This window comes from Elephantulus edwardii, unplaced genomic scaffold (assembly GCF_000299155.1).
Source record: "Elephantulus edwardii isolate Elephantulus edwardi_28Jun2011 unplaced genomic scaffold, EleEdw1.0 scaffold00003, whole genome shotgun sequence".
NCBI classification, from domain to species: Eukaryota; Metazoa; Chordata; class Mammalia; order Macroscelidea; family Macroscelididae; genus Elephantulus; species Elephantulus edwardii.
This window is the reverse complement of record NW_006399753.1, coordinates 19927557-19938085: the sequence shown is the minus strand read 5'-3', so window position 1 is coordinate 19938085 and position 10529 is coordinate 19927557.

Genomic DNA, 10529 nt, shown 5'->3' with positions numbered 1-10529 from the left:
ACCATCAAATCAGATCTGACTGGTACAGGAGGAGATTGTCCCTCCTTCCCCGGCAGAGCATCTGGTGGATTTGAACTGTGAGCCTCTAGGATTGCAGTGCAGCTTCTTGCCACTAGGCCACCAGAGCTCCCCCAAATTTTATTTTTTAAAAAACAAAAACAAAACTGGTGCCTTTTGACAATATGCTCAAAATATATGAGAACAGTTTCCCCATGCTTGCCTCCAAAGAGCACCTGGTTGTAACTTCCTGAGGCAGATTTGTTTGTTCCTTCGCTCTCCAGGGTATAGTTAGTACTCTTCTCCAGCACCACCATGCGAAGGCTTCAGTTCTTCTCTGGTCATCCTTACTCACAGTCCAACTTTCAGATGCATAGGAGTCCAAATAAATAGATACAGTAAGTTTTCACAGTCGTGAAAAGACTTCCCCAAAGAAGGACTGTGACCAAGTTAAGGATGTTGTGTCCCATCCTGCCCTTTAATATCAGATCAAGGCTGATCAGGCCGGACCACATCACAGAGGATAACTACATCTTTACATAACAGTTGCATAACCTCATACAATAAATGCTGAACCAGAAAACCGTGCCCAAATTGATACACAATCTTAACAATCACAGCCTGTGACGTCCATCAGTGATGCTAGACCTACAAATTAGAAACAGGTGCTTATATTACCCTGCTAATCAGAGACCAGACCTGAAGGATCAAGCTATTTTGTGTCTCATGATTCTTGTTGCAGAATATTTAAATATAAAATTGTTATAAAATATTTTCATAAAAATATGAAATTATTTTTCTAGTTAAGGAGCTCTGGGGTTTATGGTAAGAGATTGTGCTGCAAACCCAAAAGTTCCAACCTGGCAGCTACTCTGCAGAAGAAAGATGTCCGTATTCCTCCTGTGTCATTTTCTGACCCGCTGGAGGGTCAGATATGAGTTGGCTTTGTTTGTTTGGAGGTTTTTTTGTTTTTTTTTTAAATGGTGCCGTTTTGAAAGATAGAGGGTGAGCAAAGGAAAGGCAAACTCCCTATGAGATGAAATGACACGTTCAGCAACAGGCTCTAGTGTGTCAGAGTTGATAAAGATGGTAGAGCATTGAGGCAGGGTTCAGGTCTGTTCATAGTGCTGCTGTGGGTTGATGCCACAGCACTTAACAACAAGCTACACCAAGTAAGAAAAGTGAGGCAGTCTTTCCTGTTAAGATCTGCAGCCTTCGAAAACCAGTGTAGGGTTGTCATGAGTTCAAACTGACTTGACAGCTGGAGTTTTTGGTTTTGGTGGTGTTCTTTTCTTTTCTTTTCTTCTCTTTCTCTTGTCTTCTCTTTTCTTCTTCTTCTTCTTCTTCTTCTTCTTCTTCTTCTTCTTCTTCTTCTTCTTCTTCTTCTTCTTCTTCTTCTTCTTCTTCTTCTTCTTCTTCTTCTTCTTCTTCTTCTTCTTCTTCTTCTTCTTCTCTCTCTCTCTCTCTCTCTCTCTCTTTCTTTCTCTTCTTTCTGCTTTAAATAATAAGCATTCTCTTCCAGGTTTTATCTGAGATATGGATCAATGTCTAACTGGAAAAACAGGACAGAAAAGGAGAAACTGGAATAAGCAGGTTGAAATTTCTGGCCAGGTTCCAACTTCAGCGTGTTTCTACAGAATACTCCGGAACACAAAGGCCACCTCAGATACCACCAACTTACCGCAAAGTCAGATGTTAGAAATCAGTACTTTCTAGATTTTACAATAGGCAGTTCTCATCTATAGGCTGCCCTAGAAGCCAGAGGCTTCTAAGCAGTGCCAGGTCTTGGTATTTGAGGACATTGTGCTATTCCAATAACACTGGGGAAATCCTCTGAATAAAGCTACAGGGTGAGAGCTTTGTGAAGCACAAAGCTCATAGGAAAACGGACATAGAATACCAGTAAAAAGGAATATAAGGGTTTTAAGGTTATTGGTGTTGTTACATGCCATGGAGTTGCCTTTGACTCATAGCAACCCTATGTACAATTGCTCTGAACCCTGCCCTATTCTAAGCCAATCTCACTATTCCTGACATGTCTATCCTCATTACCCAGTTACTGTGTCAATCTACCTCATCCAGGGTCTTCCTCTCCTGTGCTCTCCGTCCACCCTTCCAAGCATGACACCCTTCTCCAAGGACTGGTCCCTTCTGGTCATGTGCCCAAAGTATTTAAGATGGAGCTTCAATATCCTTGTCTCCAAGGAGCAGTTTGATTTTACCCTTTCTAAGACAGACCTGTTCTCATGTCAGTCCATGGTATGTTAAATACTCTTTTCCAGAACCACAGCTCAAAAGCACTGATCCTTCTCCTGTCATCCTTAGTCACTGTCCAGCTCTCGGATGCGCTAGCAAGTAATTGAGAAGATCGTGGCTTGGATCAAGCATACCTTAGTTTCTAGACTGACATCATTGCCCGTTAGCACTTTAGAGAAGTCTCCAACAACATATTTACTTAATGCAATTAATCATTTGATTTCCTAACTGCTGGTGCCAAGAGTATTGATTGTATATCTGAACAAGTTCTAATTGTTAACAACCTCAATCTCTTCTCCATCTATTATAGTGCTGCCAATTGGCCCACTGGTGAGAATCTTTGCTTTCTTGATAATGAGCTTCAATCCATATTGAAGACTACAGTCCTTGACCTTCTGCAGCAAGCCCCTGAGGTCCACCTCTGTTTCATCAAGCAAGGTTGTGTCACCTGCATAACATAGATTGTTGATGGGTCTTTCTCCAATCCTGATGCAACATTCCTTCTCATAAAGTCCAGTCTCTCAAATGATCTTCTCAGCATACAGATTGAAAAGGTATGGAAACAGGATGCATCCCTGACACACTCTTTTCCTGATTTTGAACCATGCTGTTTCCTTGCTCTGATCTGAAGACTGCTTCCTGGGACAAGTATAGATGTCACGATTAAGTGCTCTGGGATTCTCCTAAAGGTTAGCCAATTAACATTATTGTGATTCACAGGGTCAAATGCCTTTCCATAGTCAATGAAACACAGATTGATATCTCTTCTATTCTTTTCTTTTTTTTTTCAAAGAGTTTCTAAAACCTTTAGGGTAGACAACTACAATATCTACTACATTCTCAGACTGGAGTTTTGAGGACTGGAGTCTGGTAGTACTTTTCCATTGGCCCCAAAGGCAACAAACAAAATGAAGAGCACAGTCTAATCTTCAGTCTCCCACTGTGTTCTGCAAAGACCACCGGCAGCAGCACCATGGTCTGATCACCACCTCACCACTGGTAGTAGCATCTGGAAGCTTGTTTGAAAGGTCCCATTTACTGATGTAGAATTTACTTGTTTCTACAAGGTGCCTAGGTGACTTGTGAGCATGTTAATCTTTGAGAAGCTCTAGTAGATAAAACATCCAAGTAATGTTGGATCTTTACCATTTGGACATACATGGTAGCCAATTGCAGAAAAATTGCTGGCTACCATGAATGGCAGATTTGTGGAGATACTAAAAATTCATGTCCCAGTAGCCCCAGGAATATAGTACACAGACTGGATCATGGTGTGGTTTGGTGAACTGGATTATGGAGGGGTAATGTGAAGAATCTCAGCTGGCCAGGTTCAAGGGCTCAGACATACTGTTCACGTTCTCTTGTTAGTGCCAGACATGCCCATTTAGTTATATCCTCTATAACTTGCAGAATCCATGACAAATTTACAAGTTAAACATTTTATTGTTTTGGAAAACAAAGGGGAAAATAAGCCAAAATTCACTTACAGTATCACAAAAATTTAAAAGTTTATATATCCAGTAAAAGCAAATAACTGTTAGAATCTTCCAATATCATTTCAGTGGCTAATAAATTTCTGAGGAAGATCTGGTGGCTTAGTGGGCAAAATTTAGGAATAATTGTAAAATGTTTTCAATTTTTTATTACCTAACGGATGAAAAAAGTTTTTCTCTGTTCTTGTCAATGATGACTTTCAAGATAATGAGTTAATCTTTGAATAGAAATGATTTACAGTCATTGTGGTAGGTGGGCTTTATTATGGTAGGATGACCCGAATGACCCTCCCCTTCTGGTATTCATTACTTTGTCTAACTCTGTTCTTTGTAATGTGGACAGGATTTGCTGAATCATTGCTAAGGAAAAGAACACAGCAGATACCACTTCCCAGAAAGTCTGGGCATCCTCTCTTTCTTTCTTGATAACTTATTTTGAGAGAAGTCAGTTGCCTCATTGTGAGCTGCCCTACAGAAAGTCCTACTTGACAAAGAACTTGAGGGACACTTCTCAACAACAGACAGTTATAGACTACAGGGGTAATACATTGATGAAAGGTACAGAGTGGTTTGTGTGCGACAGTTCAAAATTAGATATTTTAGATTGTTTTCCTCTTATTTATTTATATATCATTAAAACAAATGTTTATGAAGTCTTGGTGTATTTCAAAGAGTAGTATGCTTAGTGCTTTAGAGAGGCCATGATGGTTTATTTCTAAGCATCCAACTCCTCCCCAAACTAGTCTAAATCAATAAAGTGATCCCATTTTCTCTGGCAAGGACTGGAGTAAGAACTGGGGTATGATCAGTCATGGGCAGTGAAACTTGAGGGCCAATCAGGGTCCTTAAAAAAGATTTTCATAATAATAGAAGAAGACATCACCATTTGTTGTTGTTCTTCATTTGCTTGGCTGAGTTTGTTGTCTGGGAAGAGCTGAATCTATCTTGAAACTAAGAGATTAGTCAACCTGAGGACAAAGCTGCCATTCTGAAGACAGCCAGGTGTGGGGGAAAGAACCCGAGTGTGTCATTAAATCAATCCACAATGGAGTCTTTTCTAGTTCTTATATATTGTTGTTGTAGACCATCAAGTCAGAACCAACCAATAGCTGACCCTCTCTGGGTTTTCAGGGGCATCTCCTATGAAGCAGCTGGTTGATTTGAATCTAATGCCTTCAGATTGCAGCTTAATTTCTTACCACCAGCCCTCCAGAGCTTTTGTGTAGGGGGAATGAATTTCAATTGAATTTGATTTCTGTTAGCTTTAGTCAAAGAATTCTAATGGAAACAGCTAGGGCAAAGTCCTTTCATTTTTTTTTAAGTTGTCTGTTGGTTTGCATATAAAACTCACATACATTGTGTTTCATTCATGCACATTGTATTCCATGTATTCTTTATTCAGTTTGTTTTACATGATCATTTCTATACATTGTGTTGTGTTTTTAAATGTTTTAATTTTATATTGGTTTACATACAGAGTTCATTTACATTGTGTTTCACAATATCTTTCTCTCACATTGTGTTTCCTACAGTCATTCCCATTCAGAGTTTTATAAAATAATCACCGTTGATCTATACACACTATTATCTAATCTTTCTAGTTCCCCATTGGATCTACCCTAATTTCGTCACTGCCCCCTCCTTCATCAAATCCTGTTATACTAGTGATCCCCACCACCTCCACTCTCTGACTCTTCTCCTTCCCTATTTGGCCTTTTACACACATCTAACTAGTTATCCTTCTGTTTTTACAATAATGGTCTTCTACAGTATTTGTCCTTATGAGACTGAGTTCACTCAGCATGGTGTTCACGACACTCTCCCATGTTGTACAGTATTTTACAAAAATCATTGCTCCTTTGTGTAATAATTACATCATCTGAATATACCATAATTTCTCAATCCATTTGTTTGTTGATGGACATTTGAGGTGTTTACATGTTCTTGGTATTGTGAATAATGCTGTTATGAATATTGTTGTACAAATCTCTGTGTCTCAGTTCCATTTTCATTGGAGTATATTCCTAGCAGTAGAATTGCTGGATCATATGGGACATCTATATTCATTTTTTTAAAAAAAATTGCTATTTTTATTGCTTTCTATGCAAAAATTAGTATTCATTGTGTTTCATTTATATATATTGTGTGTCACACAATCTTTCAGTCACATTGTCTTTTGTATAATCATTCCTGTACATTGTATTATATAAAATTAATCACCACTAAGATATTCTCACTATTACCCCATCTCTTCAGGTCCCTACAGGATTTGTCCTAATTCCTTATTCCCCTCCCTCTGCCCTGTGACCCTGTTATTTCCACTCATCCTCACCCTCAGTCCCTCTCCTCCTCCCCTTCCTCCTTTAGACTTTAGTACACATATTACTAGTCGTCCTTTTATTATTTCAAAATGGTCTTATATGATATTTGTCCTCATGAAACTGAATTCACTCAGCATAATGCTCTTCAGCCTCTTCTATGTTACATAGCGTTTTTTGAGATCATTGCTCTTCAGTGCTGTTTAAGTATTTCATCATGTCAGTGTACCACAGTTCCTCAACCCATTCATTTGTTCATGGACATTTGGGCTGTTTCCACTTTCTTGCTATTGTGAATAATGCTGTACTGGTGTACAAATCTACATTTGTGTCTCAGTTCTATTTTCCTTGCGGTATACACCTAGGAGTGGAATAGCTGGGCCATATGGAATGTCTATATTCAGCTTTTTGAGAAAATTCCAAATTTCCTGTTAGAGTGGTTGTACCATTTTACAATTGCAATAATAGTGTATAAGAGTTCCAGTCTCTCCACATTCTCTCCAACATCTATTGCTTGTTGTCGTATTATATTTAACCATTGTTACTGGGGTAAGATGGTAGCTCATTGTGGTTTTGAGTTGTATCTCTATTGTGATTTTGAGCATTTCTTCATGTGTCTGTTGCATCGAATGTCTTCCTCTGTGAAGTCTTTCCATGTCTTTTCCCCCTTTTGTAAATGGGTTATCAGTCTTTTTCTTGTGGAGGTCCAGGAGTAGTCTTTAAACTTTTGAAAGTTATGATGGCATTGCCAAATGTTTTGTCCCAGTCGGTATGTTTTCTTTTCACCCTATTGGAAAACGTATTTGATGCACACAGGGATTTAATCTTTAGAAGGTCCTGTTTATTGATGCTGTACTTTCCTGGTTGTGCATTTCTGGCTGTATTTGCCTGCCTATATACCATAGGCTAGGCCTTCTAAGTTTGGTCTTATTTTGTCTGTTATGATCTTTATGGTTTGGATCTTTCCCGCAAGATCTCTGCTTAACCATGAATTGATTTTTGCATATGGTGTGAAATATAGATCCTGATCTGCCTTTCGGCAGGTAGCAGTCAGTTTTGCCAACACCATTTTCATTTCCCCATTTGGTGAGCTTTATTTCCCTGTCAAACACCTACTGACTTAGGTAGGTGGGTTAATTTCTGAACTCTCAGTTTTGTTCCGTTGATCTACATGTCTGTCATTGTACCAGTACCATACTGTTTTGGTTGTTACAGCTGTGCAGTAGGTTGGCCTAGTGGTAAGAAGCTGCGCTGCAATCCCAAAGGCACGCAGTTCGAATCGATCAATTGCTCTGCAGGAGCACGGTGGAGAATCTCCTCCTGTGTGATTGAAAACCCACTGGAGGGTCAGCTGTGGATTGTTTCACACTTGAAGGTATATAACAACACAATAGTAGGTTTGGAGATCAGGGAGTGCTATGCCTCCCATTTTGTTCTTGTTTTTAAGAAGTGCTTTGCTTATTTAGAGTCTCTTTCCTTTCCAAATAAACTTGCCAATTGCCTTTTCTATCTCTTTGAAAACTGAGTTTGATGTCTGTGTTAGATTGGGTTAATCATACAGGTTGCTCTTTGAAGGACTGTAATTTTCACTATATTGAATCTTCCTATCTAAGAATAAGGGGCGTTTTTCTGTTTTGTTAAATGGCAAAGTCCTTTACTGTGGTATCATTAAAGTCTTTGTATGTTTTGCACTTCTCCTCCTTTAATATGTGTTAGGGTTGCATTTTTTTTCTCACTAACCTGCCCCTTCTCTTTTAGTTTGTGTGACCACATGAGTTACCTTGACCGATTAAATAAGAATAAATAATACATGTGTCACATTTGTAAAGAGAACCAGAATATGATTGACAGTTTCTCTTTTTCTCTACTACTGTGACAAATGACACAGGTATTAGTGACTGCTCTGTTAACCTGAGTTCCAAACAGTGAGGAAAAGCAGATCTTCTGCCAATGAGCAAAGGACTCATAGTTAAGAGATAAATCTCTGTCTCTGTAACTACTAGAAGTTTGGGAGTATCTGTTATTGCAGTATATTAAGAGGTGAATCCATTAACATTTGTTTGTTAGCTTATTTGTTTATTATACATCTCTAACATTAGATTTAAAGCACTTTTATATATATATTATATTATTATATATATATATATATATCCACTTTGCTTCACATGCAACAACTGCTGCCTAGCATAGAGTCTGATATAAAGTAGATTTTCAATAAGCATTTGTTGAAAAGATATATCTACTAGAAAACGTAAAGGGATGAAATAAATAACATTTAATCTAATTTGAGCACATTACCCCCTTTTTAGATTTGCCTTTTAAGTGTACTTGCACATTACCTAACTTTTCTGAAATACATTGCATGGAGTTCAGTGATACACGCTCTTAGCAATCTCTACAAGCACTTGTATATATTTACATTGGTAGAAAAACCTTCATCACAAGAAAGGGTGGGACCAGCTGTGGCTACAGTGCAAATATATTGACAAAGAAGTGAACTGGATTATGCTTTAACAATACTATCGTAAAACAGTCTTTGAGATTTATGAATGGGAAGATGAAAGGAAATGAAGTGAAAGCTGAAGAGAGTATTTTGAAGTGGATGATTGACAATGAGAAATCGATTGAAAACAGAAGACTTTATATTGCACAAAGCAAAAATAGGATTCGTTTAAAAAGCAAACTCTAAATTTCAAAATAAAAAATTACCCAGTGCAACAGGTGCAGCATTTGCACACTGAGGGGTGTGAGGCTGCGAGGAGCTACAGCAGGGTTGGAAGTTTCTACATATTCTAGAAGAAAGCAAGAACTGGGGTGAAAGTGGCCAGGCTGGAGGCCTAGAGGGTAGAGTTGCATTGTCAACACAAAGTCTGCATCTGCACCAGCCTCTCTGAGAAAGAAAGAAGAACAACCTCATTTTGCATTAATTACAGTCTCTGCAAAGCAACCAGAGGGTTAGTTATGAGTTGATTTTTACTTTAGGGCAATGTATTTGCTGAGAGAAACTAAGAAGAGTAAATAAAGGGCTCTTTCTGGTATGTAATTTATTCCCATCATTGTTACAAAAACTAGCTACAGCAACGATTGTATGCAAGGGCAATTTCTAAGCTGTAAGATTTCTATCCCTTGAATGTATCCAGGCTCATTAGAATGAGGAGAACACTGGTTGTTTTGTCTTTAGAGAGTTGGGGTGCTAACCCAAAGACTGTGCCTCTCTAGAGGTTAGAATCCATCAGATAATTTGTGATAATTTGTTATGGAATAATAGATAAGTAATACAGGGCTGTAAGGTGCACCTGGTCCAGGTCATAGTCTTTGCAATTATTTGCTAGGCGTAAGAGAGCTGGACAATGACTAAGTAATACAGAAGAAGAACTGATCAAGTCCTGTCCTGAGCCAGTCTCACTGACATCAACTCATCTATCCCCATTGCCCCCATTACCACATCCTCCACCTTCCAAGAACGATGTCCTTCTCTAAACATATGTTCTTACATCTTGTCACTGAGACAAGGTGTAATACTTTTTCTTTCTTCTATGTACATATTGCAAGCAAATCTTTGGCCTGGTCACTTGGCAATCTCTCTTTCCATATATTATTATTTTTAAAGGTTATAAGTTGTTGCTGCTTGATGCTATTAAGTCAGTTTCAATCAACCCTGTGTACAACAGAAGGCACACAGCTTGACCTTGTTCCATCTTCACAAGTGCCACTCTGCTTGGGTCCATTGGTGCAGCCACGGTGTCAATCCAGCTGGTTGAGGGTCTTTTTATTTTTTGTTGAATTTCTACTTTACCAAGTATAATACTCTTCTCAATGAATTGGACTCTCCAGAAAACATGCACCATCTCTCCAAAGTATGCACCATCTTTTTTTACAGCATTCTGGCTGTACTTTACCCAAGATGTATTTGTTCATTCTTTGGACAGTCAGAAAATACAGATCTACAGAGCAGATCCATTATAGCATACGAAACTTGCTAATTGAAAGGGTGAATTAAAACAAACTCCTCTAATGCCCTAATAATGATCAATAATTCACTTAACTAGACATTTCAATAGATATTGATACCATCTTAAATGAAAGTGAGTTTGTTGTGTTTTTTTTAATCTAAATATTGTCTATTTTTTTCTGAGGCTGTGTGCTTCTTGAGATTAAGTATGTCTTGTTTTAAGCAGCACCATAATTATAGTCCAGATCACGAATCACATAGCTACCAGCATCAAAGTAACATACAAACCACTGTAGTGAAACCCACTGATAGAGAGCGAGTGGGAGATGATGTCAGACGTTGTGAGTTTGTGTGCAGGCAATCTCCACCGCTGCTTGCTCTTTAATGTTATGAAGATTTTCCTTAACTTAATAATGATTCAATGACTAGGGAGGACAGAAGGAGAATTGATGCCTTTGAGCTGTGGTGCTGGAGAAGAGTATTGAATGTACCATGGACTGCCAAGAAAACAAA